The sequence below is a fragment of the Bidens hawaiensis genome, unplaced genomic scaffold (assembly GCF_021521415.1).
Source record: "Bidens hawaiensis isolate Kalapana, Puna unplaced genomic scaffold, B.hawaiensis_p1.1 tig00036382_1, whole genome shotgun sequence".
NCBI classification, from domain to species: Eukaryota; Viridiplantae; Streptophyta; class Magnoliopsida; order Asterales; family Asteraceae; genus Bidens; species Bidens hawaiensis.
The window spans coordinates 122,189-137,511 of NW_027496353.1; positions in this window are offsets into that span (position 1 = coordinate 122,189).

The window sequence follows — 15,323 nt, forward strand, 5'->3', positions numbered from 1 at the left end:
ATCCTTAATCGAACACTTAAGAGATCCTTCGGATTCTTAATCGAACACTTAAGAACCCCATAGGTCACGTGTATTCTAAATCGATCACTTTAGAATCCCACATCTAGTGACGGCCTGTCTACCAATCGACCACTTGGAGATCAAACCTATGCACTATTGTGACCTATATTGCCACTGTTCACACGATCACAAGACTGACCAATGAATAATGTGTTTTCATGATAAAGTATAACGGGTACATGACTTTGATTTCCAAACGTCCAATGTTCCCTAAACGCTGAGTGATTCCCATATTTACTCCTGAATATTTGATTATGCATACACAACTTCCGAGAAAGTTAAGGTACGCGTAACCTGCCATGATTACTTGTTTTCCCAATGTTCATTGTTTGCAAAAGATTTGTCAAGTGTTTATGATAAGTAATGTTTGAATAAATGTGTTTTGTCAAAACGTGTACATTTACCATGTTTTCACCCCCAATGATTTGAAAGGCTTTAAAAGAAAAATGGGGGCTATGAACTCACCTTGTTGACTAGGTGTGGTTGCTAGGGCGGTCGGGTGCTGTCAAACGTCGATCCTCTAAGTCTAGACAAGGACATAATAAGTTAACAACGCAGTTTAAGTCTAAGAGTGTAAGCCTTACACGATCTCGAGCAAAAACTAGGTTTTAAAGACGAAACAGCTTGGTTCTGACCTGATTCGATCGAATAGGAACACATTCGATCGAATAGACACACATTCGATCGAATAGACACACATTCGATCGAATAGACACTCATTCGATCGAATAGACAGACGTTCGATCGAATACGAAGCTCATTCGGTCGAATGAGTTGGAGACCATTCGGTTGCTTTCCTATTCGGTCGACTGGACTGGTTCGATCGACACATTCGATCGAATGAACTGATTCGATCGACTGGTTCGATCGAATGAACTGATTCGATCGACTGAAAGCTGGGCGACGGAGATACCCACGGGTTTTCCAGATTTTCCAGATTTTTGACCCAAAATCGAAGTTTTTGACATGGAAATGCTCGGGATTGAAAGGGGTATCGATTCCTAGTACTTTTAAACACAAAAGCTTGCATTTTGACACCAAAAATGACGGTTTTTGACCAAGAACACACTTGACACAAAAGTCGGAGTTTTTGCTCGATTCGGGGCGGGTTTTGGTTGTAAAAACGTATGATTTTCAAGAAGATCTTACCGACAACAACGATAAACAGATTGGTGGACTCGAATCTTAGATTGGATGACTTTCTCTCACTACTCTCTCTCTAGAAGTGGGAGTGTTTGGGTGGGAAGTGTTGGTGGAAATGAAAGAGATGGTGTAAGAATACTTGATTTTCCGCTTAAATACTCGGGTGACTCGGGTTCGGGTTTAGGCTACCGACGGGTCAAGACTAGTCGAGTTCATAAGTTTTTAAACAAACTAAAACTTTTTCAGCAAAACTTTTATAAACCATTTTCCGAATAATTTTTTTAAAATCTTTTTTTTTTTTTTTTTTTTTAAATAAGAACATTTTATTTTTCAAAAGCATAAAAATTAATATTTTCCAGGCGTAAATGTCGTTTTATAAAATAAACATTTCAAATGATAAAAGCAGATTTCTCCAATGATATGGGTTCCGAACTTATCGTCCAGAACCCCAAAGTGTATAGTTTCCGATGATTCCTTGATTTTTGTCTACCAGTCAAATTCCAGGGCGTTACAGATACTTCATACGTGTTTATTGTATTTCAGGTCATATACGTAACGCAGCTAATTTGGACTTGTCGAGGCATGGGATGAAGACCTGGGACGTCCAGCACGCAAAACAAGAAAACAATTCAAATATTTGGTTAATTTGTATATATTTTAGTTGGTTTATTTACTAGTTTTAACTGTTTATTGTGGGAACTTCGATAGCGTTAGAAAATCCTGAGCACGAGGAGCCCGAAGACAGTCAAACACCGTCTTTTAGTGAGGGGATAGATTAAAATTCACTTCCAAACTCTGGACAATTCCACTAAATAAGGCACTCGCAAAATCATGTTGGGATTTAGGGGGAGATGTCCTTATTAGAGAATCTACTAAGATCAAAATCGGGAAGTGAAGTACGTAGACTATCCAGCACACACTCATAATCATCGTCCAACCCTTAAATATCATAACCACGAAGAATATGGTCCTACAAACTCCATGATTATACTCTCGAAGCCCTAAAAGCATACGTAGATACATCCTTAGCCGAACATAGAACCAAGTCACCAACCCCCAAAATATTAAAGCTTTATGCGCAATATTCTAATAATAAAACCCTATATGTTGTGTGTGTGGCAAACCGTGTAAGATGGCGTTGCATGAGAAACAAATAGTGTTCATGTTTGCTTTTCTATCTACTTGACTTTCCTTATGCTCTTTTAGTGTAAAAAAAGGGAGGATTTTGTTTGGTTGTCTATGGTGAACCAATATTGCAAGTGGTTGCTCTGAACAACCCTTTTTACTAGTTTGATTTTTCATGTTTCTCATTTGATATAATATTTTATTTAGATTATTACTCTTATTCTTTGTACATAGTCACATGCATTATCGTTATTTCTTCTTCAGTATATCACTAGGTTATTAACTCGTGTATGACACGGGTGGAAATATAAAAATCATCAATTAAACACACACACATATTTAAAGTATTACATGTAATTAATTAACATTAAAAAATTTAGTTTGGGCCTATGATAAAACTTATTTAAAATGGCAATTTGTTTTAAGAAGTCAAGATAATTTATAATCTACTTTTTCATACGGCAACATGATTTATAATTGCAAGTCACATTCAAACGAAACCATAACATTTAAGGACACAAAATTATAAATAATGACGTTAAACAGTAGAATGTTGATAAAGAAAATTTAAAACTTTCAAACAATAATTTCATAAATTATAACATATTTCCTTATAAACCAACTATATTTGTTGTTTTGTTTTTGATTTTACCTTAATTGAAATGGATATTTTAAGCCCATCTCCACTTTTAACTCTAGATAAAGCTACATAAAGTTGGGCATGTGTAAAAATTGGGTCTTTCAAGTATACGCAACTATTGATAGGGGCATTGACTTTTATTGATGTTCATTGCAGAACAAACTCCAATGGAAACCGCCTAATGTTGAACTTAAACGGAAGCTTTTTTTCTCTGAAGGCGTTAGATTACTACAAGTAATATAAGAGTGATAACCAATAAAGTAACTAAAATTTCGTAAACTTAGATAACACGCCTCCCCAATTTAATTATTTAAATTGTAGTTCCATTACACATACCGTTCTTTTGGTCAATATTCCTTAGTAACATTATTGACTGTTGGAACCCGGATTACCAATCAATAACAATAACAGATCTCAGATCAGTGAATATCCGATTAGTACTAGATCTAGCTCATAATTAACATCGATTCAGTGTTGTATATATGTATATCTATTATCAATATATTATCAGTAACATTTGTATAATATTAGGTGAAGCTTGAGAGAGAGATTGAACCACAGGTCGTTAATTAGCTCAAAACTTATCTCAAAAACTTATTTTAAATTGTGAACAGGAGTTCACTATATATAGAAGGTGATCTGGTTCGCTAACATCCCCTAGCGAACCAGCCTCCCCTTCGTTACATACATAATCATAGTGAAACACCCCCTGATTAGTTAACATCCCCTAACGAATCAGGAGGGAATACATTACTTGGCTAGTTCGCTAACATCCCCTAGCGAACTAGCCTTTAACTTAGCTAACTGGCTATTAAATAAATTAATTATTACATTAATTAATAAATAAAACATTAACGATAAATACAAAGACTCTAGACGCAAAACCGTGCACTAACAGACACCCCCTCGTCTTGAGCTCTTTGTCTTTAACTTATTTGAAGCGCTTGGACTGCCAGTCTCTACAACTATGAATTTCATGTTCATGACACACACGAACGACTCGTTGAAATTGCATAGCCAGGTCGTAATCTTCTTGGCGTTCAAACAAAATCTGCTTCCTGTGTAGCACGTCGTTGTCGGTCTCTGATAAATTAACCAATCACATCGGGTCTATTATCTTGATGAGCTCAGTCTGCAGTCGTCGACCACGAACAATAACGGCCTCGCCAGTACGATTGTCATAGTACCAACGGTTGAAAGACAGATAAATATCTTGTGGCATTGTCTTCACAGGAACCTGCTTCATTGTCTTTGGAGGCTTCACTTTCAAGACAAGTTTCTTCCAGCCGGTCCTTGTATCAATCTCGTCAATGTGCTTACGTCTTGGGACCTGGGGCTTGAAGAATTTGAAGCCATGATTGACCTCGAACAGTAAGTGTTGGTGAAACCACTCAGCTGTTCGGTAACCCCCACGATTGATAAATGGACGTCTCGCGAGGGTTCGTACATCCCAACGCGGTAGAGTTAAAACGTCCCTTATTTTCTCGTAATACTGGACACCCTTTTCCCACTTGACTAAACATACTTTAAGGTCAGAGTCATAGGCCCATGAAACAATATCACCGTGTACCTTTGAAACGGTCTTGAAGGTAGTAACCTGATTAGCCTTAACCCAAGAAGCAGCAGTATCTTTTCTTTCTTGATCTATATAACGATAAGCACTGATAATTTTACCCACTTTATGACGTTTGAACCATCTTTCTACGTCCTCATCAGTCACTTCTTTGAGTGAGGGGACTGTTCGTTGCACAACCTTTTCCAATTCATCATCAGTATCTTTAAACAACTCTTCTAGAAATACCGGAGCACCTTGATCAACGTTCGTGTGTTGATACAAGTCCGGGTACTCATCAGCAGTCACATCCTCCATCTCAATCTCCTCATCCTCATAAACAAAATCCGTATTCATAAACAACGGATCAACTTCCAAATCCTCCTCAGTTATCACTTCGACATCAGGCTCAGTCTCTAAAGCAGTCAACTGATCGTCATTCAGCCCAAGCAGAATCGAAATCTGCTCCCGTGTCAAGGATCTAATCACAAACTCACCAACCTCTATCTCATCTCTGTTTACCACACTACGAACCACCCCTGATCCATCAACAAATATCACTGTGTTAGCTGCAATCATTTCAATTGGCTTGGCAGCTGTTGGATCTTGATAAATAATTATCTGCTTGCTCGAATCATCACCGCCACTAACATCAGCCCCAGAGGATGAACCATGCGATTGTTTAGGCTCACCTCCTGCACCAGATTCATCAAGATCATCATCGTCATTCTTGAGTTTCTTGAGGGCATTTTCTTTACAAGTTAATTGTAGGTTCCCTGGACGGATCTCACGAGATATCTCGATCAACTCAGGTGCGGAATCCCTGCGTAGATCGTTACGAGCGTAGAACACGAATCACACGAACACACGATACGATAAACGAACACGTTATATTATAACTCAAACACGTGATACGATATCACTATTACAGACACACGTTACAGCTCTCGTAACAACTCGAACAAACTAACACGAACAACTGATTAACCCTAAACAGCCCGTAACCTATCAATATAAATACACGACAACTTCGCCTGGCATGTTCAGGCGAAGTTGTCCATAACTTCGCTTGTCTAACAAGTTCGCCTAGGCGAACTTGTTAACAACTTCGCTTAACATATATATAAAACATAATTAACATTACAGACTCGATTACAGACACTAGACTATGAACTACTGACATTATGCACCAACAGACCCCCCCTTGGCAGTAGCTTCATATCTTGATCTTTAAGCACTTGTCTTGTAATCTTCATGCATGTACTCCTTCTCTTACGCATACCGTGACTACTCGCTGATACTTCCTCGCTTCGTCTTTCCAAGCAGGAATATAAAATATCTTCTTTTCATTTAACACCTGCAGATCAGCTTTCGATAAATTAACAAGATGCATCGGATCATACACCCTCAGCACTTCTTGTTCGTCTTCGTTTTCCATCACGGCTTCAGCAGTCTGGCAATCAACATACCACCATTTAAGATTCTTCAACACATCTTGAGGCATAGTCTTCATTGGAACCTCCTTAATGCATCGGATCGGTTTGTACTTCATTACCATCCATGGCTTGCCATCTGCTCTCATTCCCCTTTCTTTATCTTCCACTAGCTTTCCCTTCTGTGGCTTTAATAACTCAAACTTCTTTTCTTTAATACTTTCTTTCCCCACGATCTTCCCAATAACTCTCGCCATGTTGTCGTCGCTTCTATTAACCAACCCCAATCTAGCCAAATCCTTCACCTCACATTCAGGCAATGTATTGAGAGATCTCAACGTCCTCTTAAAATATTGAATACCATCATATCTTTTCACCACGAACACTTTTAGCTGTTCATCATATAGCCAACAAATAATTCCTTTCTTCGACTCAGCGTAGCCTTTGATATTATAACTTTTCTTGAACATGGTTGGAACAGCAGGCTTCTTAGTTTTGATAAACCAATGAGCATAGCCTTCCTTCCACCTAGGCTGCTCCTCCCATTCAGTCTCATCATTTGCCATCTCATTACCCATATCGGCTTTCTCAACATCTGGGATCTCGTGTTCAACATTTTCCTCAATTATCTCACCCTCTTCAATCTCATCTTCAATCACAATTTCTGCACCAATCTTTTCTATCTCCTCAATTGGCAGCACATCATCATCAAACATCACATCATCATCTAGCATATCATCTTCCAATTCTTTCAAAGCATCAATCACATCATCTTCATCATCAACCATCACCACCTCATCACCACCAGAACTGCCAGCCGCACCTGCAGACTCCCCCTGAGCTGTGGAAGTCCCAAGAGCTTGAGTAGTTCTTGGAAACTCACCACCTGCACCTTTCGATGCATTGGGATCATCGTCTCTATCATTTCTCTTCTTTGTCCTTAACTCGTCGCCTTTACAGCTTGTCTCCCCCTGAGATGCCAAGAACTCCTTCATAGCATCTATAATTCTCCCATGTTCAACCAGGAGGGACGACTGTAGTTGATTTTCTGCTACTAGGCGTTGAATAGCCTGGGTCTGGACAAGATTCACCCTTGATTGTTCTGCCACGACCCGCTCAAGTGCAGCTATTCTCTCCGAGTCTGAGAGGGTTGCATCGAAATCAAACCTCATGTGAGATGTCTCTTGAGTATACTGAGGAGGGATCTCGTATGAAACCGGGACATCAGAAGCAGCTGTGGACGTAACCGCAGGTGGTATCGTGACTGACAACCCTGCAGTTGCAACGACTGTCGACTCAACAAATTGTGCAACCACCTCTGAAGGAGTAAGCGTTGGAGGTGGTAAAGACACAATCTCCGGAGTCGTCAGCTGACAAGTAGTAGATGGAATGCCGAAAGCTGATGATGTAGCCACCACGGGAACATCCGCGGCGCTTAAACTTGTGACCTGCAGTGATGTAGGAACAATCGACATACCTGACAGTGCGGGCGGAGCGAAACGTACAACCCTTGAAGTCTCTCCAGCTCCCATACCTGCACCTGTCCGTTCCCGTCTTGAACGTCTGATCAGTTTGTGAATATCTTCTTCTTCTTTTTCTGACTCACTATCATCAACTGTCCTCTTTCTCTTCCCAAACGTTCTCTCTTGAGTCACCATCATCCGTCTAGCTTCATTCATTACATCATCAAGATCCGAGTCAGCCACCGTCGTAGCTGCTCTAGTAACATTCACTTCCCGAACCTGTGCAGCAGAGACCTGCACCTCTTCTTGCGGATCAAACCGGTCCATGTCGAAGAATCCTTGGCCGCCAAATGCAGCATCAAGGTCTACATCCTCCTCAGCCGATACAACAGGCACAGCAGGTACATCTCGAGTTGCTCCTGCCTGTCGTGGTTGAGGGTCTCTGAACTCATCCCCAGTAGCAGGAACATACTCCGGGTTGATTAAATACCCAAACAGTGGAGTATGCCTCGGACGCAGCTCAGGCTTGCTTCTCGCACTCGAAGTCCGGCATTGAGCAAAGATCCGTTTGCTCACACTCTCCACGTATTGTATTGGACGTCGTTGAGGCAACGTGGGAGCAACATGATTCAAGATCATCTGAATGAATCTTGGATACATAATGAACCGCTCACGAGCCATCGCTCTCCTCTGCCTATCGATCTCATAAAAGACCATCTGACTGAAGCTATAATGTTTGTTATAAGTCAGAGCAGTCATTGCAGACTGCATGGTCGCACCCATCCCGTCAGTGCCCGCCTTCCTCCCTGACATGCAGACAATCATTACGTGCATGAGGAAGCGCCACTGATCGAGTAGGAAACCCTTCCTCCGTTGTGTATCGCCCAATGGACCAGAATAGCCCATTCGTAGAAATGCTCCATCGCGGAACGGAGCAACAAACTCTGTAGGGTCATCCCTAGTCTCCTCTCCGAACCGTAAAGCCACCCGTATTTGTTCAGATGAGAACTGAACCTCTTGATTGTTGACGGTTGCTCGCATAACCGGGGGCTCAACGCGGCAATCGTATTCCACAGTCTGCCAGAAATCCTCGATATTGGGTAAGGATATCGGCAGAGTCGTAGTGATAGCGTGGAATATCCTCGAGCGAATGAGGAATGTGATTATCTCGTGGTAATCCTCAACACCGCTCGCTTCCGGGTCTAAGGTGATATACATGTTATGACCCGGGAAGAATTGCCTCTGATTATCTCCATCGTCGCCTCCAGCGCCTCCAGCACCTGCTACTGCAGCCATATCTGCAACAAACGAACCAAGTTAGATAAACGTTAAGGCATAACATAAGTTCGTTTGTTACCATGAGCGAAGTTGTGAAAATCTGTATAGGCGAAGTTAAAGGTGGGGCGAAGTTGGGAACAACTTCGCTTCATCTTTAAGTTCGTCTAATAATTAATAAATAAAAAGGTCCAGGCGAAGTTAATGATAACTTCGCCTCACCACAACATCGCCTCAGGCGAAGTTGAGCCTCAGGCGAAGTTACGGATAACTTCGCCGAAACCCTAAGTTCGCCTGAATCTGAATCGGCGACAGTAAGGTCGATTCATCATCGAAAATTTGAGGTTTCTGGTAAAATTGACGATTAAGAACTCCCAAACACAAGATATTAAGGATATTTAGACGATCAGGTTGTTCATGAACACGTAAAAACAAGTTTTGAAATCCGGTTCAAAAATCCGTCGGTCCGAGGTATCGAAACAGGTCAAAAACGACCTTTGATAAGCATGAATAAACTGACAACACGATGTACCGACACCACGAACCTTGAAATCGAAACGAATTCAGGAAAAAAGAACAAGGAATCGGAAACACAACAAGTTCGCTGATAACTTGTTAAGTTCGCCGGAAAATACGGAATAAGTTCGCTGAGATTGAAAGTTATGAACAGTTTGACCTTAAAAATTCTTTATATAAGGTCAGAGATTATACAGGCGAAGTTACGGTTAACTTCGCCTGGGCGAAGTTATTCACAAGTTCGCCTGTTTAACAACTTCGCCTATATTTACAAAATCAACCCTTATAATTTGAACATTTTGCAACTAACTTTTAAAACTTCCCTTTAAGAATTAAATAACACGATCAAGTCCAAGTAACCAGTTATAAAATCATAAACTACCTAAGCACGAAAAACTTTTTAAAAAATTAAAGTATAAGGGATCAAATTTCAGTCTCGACAGGGACTACTACGTTTTAGAAAAAATCCGAACAGGAATCATACTAACTTCGTGACTGTCACATAGATCCGTGTTTAGCTGTATTATGACATAAGGAAACAGGTTGTAGGCAGGTAAATAACTTAAGATGGTTTTCATAAATTCTGTGATACGAGTTAAGTTCAATTAAGCTCAAAAATTAAGTGGGCAACAACTCAGAGATTATGATGCCTCCTATCTATTCTCAAAGCGTATATGGCTTTCCCCAAGTCACCCCGAATTAACTTCGACCCGTAGTGTCTGATTAAGTTTGTAAGTACTCTTCATCTGCTTCCCGTTCTCTTTCTTACTCCATGATTGAGAAGTCTTGACATTGTCAGCTCTAGAATGTTTCAATAACTCATATATATAAATTTTTTTTTATTTTATTTATTTATTTATTTATTTTTTAATAAACATTTGCATAGACTTCAGAGTAGTAAACAACTGCAAGTCCCGAATCTGGATCACTGCAGTTTCTTCACACACTATCTTTACGGGAATCAGAACACTAACAGGCTCGTGTATGACTGGGTAATCGCTTTTCTGCCTATCATTCGGAAAGATATATATGAAGACATGCAGAACTCTTAAAGAGTTTCCACGTAAAATCGAGTAGATTTAGTTTGTATCACATCTACTTTTACGCAGCATAAAAAGCTACCATGTCATACAATGACTGTCCTAAAGTCTTTTAAGCCTAATAACTTCACTAGTTAAGCACACAGAATCAGTATAACTATCATTTTCCAAGGTTGGATCAATTTTCTGTTAAACATAGCAAACAAACTTCTTACGAAGTAGTAGACTTGAAAAATAATTTCATTTCCCATAAAAGAAAAATTTTAACATCAATCGCCCCGACCAAAACAAAGTCTTCAGGTAAACGGCTATCCCGAAGATCCAATGGATCAACTGGACCGACCACATAGTAGTATGTGTCCTTCTAACTAAGTATGATCGACTAATTTTCAGCGAAAGAATGAAAACTCATCATAAACCGCCCCGGTTACTTTCAGTCATCTGGTTAATGGCTATCCTCATATTCTACATGTAGAATTGAGGACCAAACATATCCTAAGACACGTCCTTCAAACTGAGGTAACCGACATAATTTTAAGCGATAGTGACGTTTTTTTTTTTAACGAAAAACAAACATAAAAAGCATGGTTACTCGGGATTGATCATCCCATTCAGCTCAATAAGGTTTTGAAATCTTGTTTTGTCAAACGCTTTAGTATATAAATCAGCGAAATTATCAAGCGTATCCACCTTTTCGAGCATAATCAGTTTCTTCTCAGCACAATCCCGTATAAAATGATGACGTATGTCAATATGTTTAGTTTTACTGTGCTTCACGGGATTGTTAGTTATTGAGATAGCAGCTGTGTTATCAATGCAAATAGGAGTAAGTAAGAAATTCAGACCATAGTCGTGCAACTGTTGTTGAATCCAAAGAACCTGGGAGCAGCAGTTGGATGCTGCCATGTATTCTGCTTCACAGGTTGAAATTGCGACTGAAGTCTGCTTCTTGCATTGCCACGACACCAATCTGCCACCAAGAAACTGACATCCACCTGTTGTTGATTTCCGACTCTGATTGCACCCTCCATAATCAGAATCTGTGTAAGCGACTAGCTCCAAGTCTCCTCCTCTCGGGTACCACAACCCCAGCTTCGGCTTGCCCTTGAGATACCGCAGTATCCTCTTCGCACCCTTCAAATGAGATTCTATTGGGTTTGCCTGAAAGCGTGCACAAAGACAAACGGCAAACATTATATCAAGCCTAGAAGCAGTTAAGTACCTTAAAGAACCTATAATAGCCCGATATTGAGTTGGGTCCACATCTGCATCGTTGTCTGAATCAGCACCCAATTTGTGATTGACGCAGACTGGAGTATCAAATGGAGAGCTGTCCTCCATCTTGAATCGTTTGAGAACATCATGGACATACTTCGTCTGATGAATGAACATCCCATCCTTCTTCTGATCAACCTGCAATCCTAAAAAGAAAGTTAGTTCACCCATAGCACTCATTTCAAACCTTTTCTTCATGACGGCCTCAAACTCCTGACACATGGAGACTTTTGATGCAGCAAAGATAATGTCATCCACGTAGACTTGCACCAGCAGGAAGTCGCTTCCTTCTCTCTTGAAGAACAACGTGCTATCTATCTTTCCTCTTTCAAACCCATTTTCAAGCAAGTAATCTGATAAAGTTGAGTACCAGGCACGAGGTGCCTGATGTAATCCATACATTGCCTTGCTTAACTTGTACACGTGGTCAGGAAAGTCTGGGTCAGGAAAACCCGGAGGCTGCTCAACATACACAACCTCATCAACTTTCCCATTCAGAAACGCACTCTTTACGTCCAACTGAAATACCTTCATCTTCTTATAAGCAGCGAACGCCAAAAACAATCTAATGGCTTCCAATCTTGCCACAGGAGCGAACACTTCATTATAATCAATCCCCTCTTGTTGATTAAAACCTTTAACGACTAGCCTCGTCTTGTTTCTTATAATAATCCCTTTCTCATCTCTCTTGCACTTAAACACCCACTTTGTGCCTATCGCATGCACATTCTTCGGTTTTTCAACCAAATCCCATACTTCCATTTTCTTTAACTGTGCCAACTCTTCTTGCATGGCTTCGACCCACGAGCTGTCCTTTAGAGCCATTTGATAGTTCTTCGGTTCGATCTGGCTGATAAAGCAAGTGTACAAGCATTCGTTGATTATCCCTGTCTCCTTGATGCTTGTGTAAACACAGGTGTGCTCATTCAAGCTGCGTCTTGTTTGTACACCGGAGGACACATCACCAATCACATTCTCCAAAGGGTGATCTTTATGAATTCTCGTGGTCGGAACAGAACCGACATGAAAATTGTCTTCCAAGTTAGAAGAGAGCTCGTCAATGGTTGTTTCATGCTAAGAGTGAAATGGATTGAAAAATTCTTCTTCAGTCGAGGCAGCAGGGGTATCGATAGCATTTGATGATGAAGGTTGACATTTATCGATCAGCTGTCTTTGCAATAGATTTTCTTCCTCATCAAGGATCATCTTCGTAGCAACTCTCTCTTCTTCTTCAGCAATATCCAAATACGGTATGTTAAAAGACTTAAAAAGTTTAACATAGTCGAAAAACTCAGCAGGTCCGTTGCTTGGTTTTGGCGGTTGGTAACTTGTGATATCGGTGTTACACACCACCTCAACCTTGCTGGTCGATGTATTAAAGACACGTCTGTTGGGAGTCCCAACAACATAACCGACTAAGATTCCTTCATCGGCTACTTCACCAAATTTAGAATTTATCTTTAAAATCGAACAAGGGGACCCGAATGGTTCAAGACCACTCAAGTTGGGCTTTCTCCCATGCATAAGCTCATAACACGTTTTACCAAGTCTTATAACAGTTAAGACTCTATTCAGAACATAACAGGCTGTAGCAACAGCTTCAGCCCAAAACACCACAGGAAGCTTCGAATCAGCCAGCATTGTTCTGGCTCCTTCAATTAACGTTCTGTTCTTCCTTTCAGCCACTCCATTCTCTTGCGGTGTATACGGAGTGCTGTATTGGTGTTCAATCCCTTTCTGAAGGCAGAAGATCTCCATTTCAAAATTCTTGAACTCCGTTCCATTGTCACTTCTGATGAACTTAACCCTTTTATCCATAATGTTCTCAACTTTGGTAATCAAATTCTTCACCATCTGAGCCGTTTCATCTTTTGATTTCAGGAAATATACCCACGAGTATCGTGAGTAGTCATCAGTGATCACCAAGCAATATGAAGTACCTCCTAGACTTTTTGCATTCACGGGACCGAAGAGATCCATGTGAAGCAATTCTAGGGTACTGGCAATTGAATTGACCTTCTTGGTGTGATGGGATTTCTTGTGCTGCTTTCCCTTCTTGCACGGTAGACATTTGTCTTCAAAATTGAAACTTTTCAAGGGAACGCCCAGCACCAGTCCATTCTTGGCAATGTGGTTCATCTTCCGAAGATGAATGTGCCCCATTCTCCTATGCCACAATTCGGACTCCGATTCGCTCGCTTTTGTCATAAGGCATGATTCTTCCGAGGCCATTTCAGTCGACCTCATATCCATAATGTACGTATTCCTCTCACGTGGAGCCTTCATCACAATCCACTCCTCTGGTATCTGAAAACCAGGATGTAACACAATTGCTTCATTCTTTGTGAAGTGTACGGTGTACTCCTTATCACAAATCTGCGACACACTCAGCAGATTGTGCTTCAATTCTTCTACAAAGTTAACTTTCTCCAATGTCATCTTTCCGTTCGACACCGTTCCCATTCCTGTAATCTTTCCTCCACTTTCACCGGCAAAGCTCACTCTCCCTCCTTGAACAGGTTTCAAATCGTGTAACAAGTATTTGTTACCCGTCATGTGCCGGGAACAGCCGCTATCCACAACCCAAAGATTATTGGCAGCCCTGTTCAACTGTTCCTGCACGATAAAAGCAAAAGATTAGAATCTAGGGACCCAAGACCAATTGGTCTTGGATCTATACATCCCGAACTTCGGCTTTTCAAAGTTAGTACCTTGATAATTCCTGTAAGTCCTACTAGGATACCTCCTTGTAGATTGATTATGAGGCCTTCCAGACCTTAGTGAATTGAAAGAATTATAGTTTGTGGTTTGGTTATTAGCAGTGTAAAACTGAGATCTGTTTCTATGAAAACCTGAATTAATCACTTTTTTGAATTTTGAATGGTTTTCATTTTTACCATTATTATGATTACCATTAGGCTTATTCTCAGTTTTATTAGGCCTCACACCTCTGAATCGCTGCTTCAGAGGGCAATCTGCAACTAGGTGCCCTAATTGATTACACCTAAAACAACACCTATGCTCAACTTTTTTATCAACCGGTGTTTTAGATGTCGAGGCTTTATTACCGCCCGTTCGTCTCACATATGGTGGGACAAACGGGTTTAGTGGAGTACTCTTTTTATTCGTCTTTTCTTTCTCTCCAGCATTGGGTAATACCACCTCCTCTTTTGCCTTACCAGACTCGGATGACTTATCCGAATCCGATGAGACTGGACTTGGATCAGAAATTTTAACACTTGAAACAGGCGAACTTGTTTCGCCTCCACTAACATTTGGTTCTTTAGAAGTTACTTTAACTGGGTACTGTCTGAGCAACCTCAAAGTCAACAGATTTCTGAACACTAGGGTTAAAAGTGTAATTGTGATTATAAGGTTGTGGAACCTTATGATAACCAATTCCTCCTCTCTTAACAGAGGAACCTTGATTACTAACAAGGTGATCAAGAATAGCAGAGGAATTTCTGAACTGCTCTAGTTTTCTATTCAGTTCCACCACTTTTACCTGGTGATCATCAATCTGTTTTTCTCTATCAGCAATTAGTTTGGTTTTTTCTTCCAAAACTTCATAGCTTAAATCAATCACTTCAATTTTTTCAGCAAGTTTTGTTTTTAGACTTTTAACATCTTTTTCACAAGCTTTTATTTTGACTTTATAGCTATTTTCTCTTGCTTTTGTTAAATGATGATCTTCTTTTAGGGTTTTAAATCAGCATCCAACCTAACATACTGATCGGTTATAGTTGCCAATTGCTCAGACAAGTTTTCACATTTAGAACATGTAGGTTTAGAACATACCTC